This window comes from Panthera leo, chromosome A1 (assembly GCF_018350215.1).
Source record: "Panthera leo isolate Ple1 chromosome A1, P.leo_Ple1_pat1.1, whole genome shotgun sequence".
Classification (NCBI taxonomy): domain Eukaryota; kingdom Metazoa; phylum Chordata; class Mammalia; order Carnivora; family Felidae; genus Panthera; species Panthera leo.
This window is the reverse complement of record NC_056679.1, coordinates 37,920,269-37,923,299: the sequence shown is the minus strand read 5'-3', so window position 1 is coordinate 37,923,299 and position 3,031 is coordinate 37,920,269. Positions and strand designations below refer to the sequence as shown.

The 3,031-nt window shown below is 42.4% G+C and overlaps 1 pseudogene; it reads right to left on the bottom strand.

Annotated features, from left to right (window-relative positions):
• Positions 1–523: 523 nt before the first annotated feature.
• Positions 524–1,199, bottom strand: LOC122229182 (annotated as a pseudogene).
• Between the last annotated feature and the right edge of the window lie 1,832 nt (positions 1,200–3,031).

The window sequence follows — 3,031 nt, the reverse complement described above, 5'->3', positions numbered from 1 at the left end:
TTAATTGAAAAATAAATTTAAAAAGAGAGACAAAGGTCATAATGTTTTCACGCAATACATACTTAGTTTTTTAAATAACAATTGTAACAAATGACAGAAAGAATTGTGGAATGCTGCTCTTGTGAACCATACAGAAAACAACATTTTGGATTGCTTAAAGGACATAATTTAAAGAAATGTCTCAAACACTTTTTGAAATACTGTAGTAGTCAGTCCATAGAGGCATGCCTTAGGTGGATATGGGAATGTAGTTCAGAAAAGAAAGAGAAATATCACAGGGGTACTACTCAGTTTCTTCAAAATCACTGAGCAAAAAAAGCAATGTTCAGCTTCCATACTGATTTCACACAACTTCTACACAGTATCTGGACTTCAATCCAAGAGCAAAAGTTAAGACTCTCCTCTTCTATTTTTGGTAAACAACTGCATGGTAAACTTAAATGACTTTTCCCCTGGATTTTATCTGGGAGTGGCCTTTTTAATTTTTTATTTTAAATAAAGGGCAGGTTTGGTATCAGCAATATCAATATTTCTTTTTTATACTGATATCAGCAGTGTCAATATTTCTTGGGATCTCAGGAAGATTCATATTTTTTACAGCTGATACAGCACAGGCTAGAGATCCTGCAAAGCCAGCCTCAGATTTCTCCAGTTCATTTTGTGCATGAATTTGTGTAACAATCTCATTCATTTTTGTCTCCAATACCATTCACTCCATCACCATTTCTGCAAGAATATTGTGAACCTTGTCTACATTGTAAATTAAATCCAGTTCACAGACATTTTCAAAACGCTTGTCTAATGTTTCCACAAATACTTTGAGTTCTAAGGACATTATGAAAGATTTTCAGCAAGCAGGGATTGGTGGGTTTGGGGGTCAAATCTGTATACACATGGTAAGAGATCCATGAATCTTGGGCTTCCTGGGTGATTGAATTGGATTTAAAATGCCAAGTTCACTTTGTGAAGAATCCACATAGAAGACCAAGTATAATGTTGCATAATGTCTATAAATCAGTTTGTTGTCAGATCCTCCAATTAACAATTCTCCTTCTAAGAAATTACATTTTCATCTCTCTTAGATACCAAATAGAATGTCTCCCTGATGACTGGCTGTTGTGTATCTTCTCTGTAGGGCTTGTAGAACTTGGAAAGCCTTGGCTTCCCATGGTGTTGAAGATGAGGGTCACCTAGATCATGCCTAAGCAGGTCCAACCAGTTGGGCACTGGGGCAGGAGCACCAGCTTTGCCTGGGGTCATCACTGGTGATCCTTGCCCACCCACCCTCCCACATGTGCATATTTTTAAATGGTAGTTTGGTTTTTTCTAATGTTTATTTATTTACTTTGAGAGAGAGCATGCACGTGAGTGAGCAGGGGATGGGCAGAGAAAGAGGGAGAGAGAATCCCAAACAGTCTCCATACTGTCAGCACAGAGCCCAACACGGGGCTCAATCCCACCAACTGTCAGATCATGACATGAGCTGAAATCAAAAGTAGCTGGCTTATCTGAATGAGGCACCCACGTACCCCTAAATAGATTTTTAATAGATTGAACATATGAAACTTGATTATTCAAAAAGACATTTAAACTGCCTACATGTTGTTGTGGCAATAACTTATGTAAACAATAAATACAACGGTATCATAGATATGGTTTGGCACAGAGATCTATCTATCTATAGATAGATTTGGATAGAGATAGATAGAGATAGAGATAGAGATAGAGAGATATGTTAATGATGTTCAGCCCATAGTTAATTTTGGTATCTCATTTCTGGTCTCTTTAATTTCTCCTCATTTTGGTCATACTTTCATCCTTCTTTGCTTGACTGGTAATTTTTGATTGAATGCCAGACACAATGAGTTTTACCTTTTTGAGCACCGAATATTTTTACATACCTAAATTATTCTTGAGGTTTCATTTCAACCCAGTTGGGTTACTTGGAAGTAGTTTGAACCTCACATAAGGCCAGAGCAAGTCTTTAGTCTTGGCTAATTTTATTTCACTACTGAGGCAATACCTTTCTTAGTACTCCACTCAATGGCCCAAGATTTATAACATTTTACACCTCCGTGAAACACAAACTACTCGTTGCTCTATTTGAGCTCTGGAGATTGTTTTCTCTAAACATGTATCAGGTGGTTCTTTTCCCAGCCTCAGGTATTTTCCTCAAATGCGTGTGAATTAGTGCTCCGCTGCATACTTGAGAGGGATTCTCCACCTATCTCTGAGGCTCTTTTCATGTATAGTTTACCTTACAGTATACAGCTCTAAAACTCCAGCTGCCTTGATCTGCACACTCTCCTCTTCTCAACTCAGGGTGACATGCAGGTCACCCCGAAAGCCTGCTGCGTCCTAACAAACTGGGAAGCCCACCCCGGTGTGTCCCTGCTCTAAACCTTAGTTTGGTTCACTGAGGATTGGTGACTCCTCGCTGTCAGAAGCACCATGCCATCCACGCCATCTGCTTCTGCGAGTGAACCTGGGACCCTGGACCGAGCAGGTGGACTGCAGTGGGCAGGGAGAGCAAACGTCTGCCAGGAAAATTGTTGGCAGTAATGGGAAAAAATGGCGCACAACTTACACTCTCAAAGCCAACTGGCTGGCTGGCGGGTGGGACTGGAGTTGGGGGAAGAACTGTCGCCCTTCCAGGGACCCTGCCACCCCCTCCCCTTTCACTGCCGCTCCCTGCTCACCTGTGTGTGAGAAGATTGGGCGCTACTCCATGGAGGTGAGCCCCAGGCACGGAACAGTGGGCAGCATCTGCAGAACTGGTTCCAACCTGCTTGGAGCTACTCAAACATGGCCGGGCCCGCCCCTTCACCATCCCCGCCTCCTGCTGGGAACTCTCCTGTGCTCTCCTGGCTTTATCTTTGTTTCTGTGGCTCCTTTCCTGACAGCCTCTTCTTCTTCCACCCCTAGTCCTGCATTCCCTCCAGCTATAGTCCAGTCCATGTCTGGCAGACTCCTTTCTGCGGCCCTTCCTTAAAAGGAGCAGCACAGGCTTGGGGTTTGGTTGGACATTGGA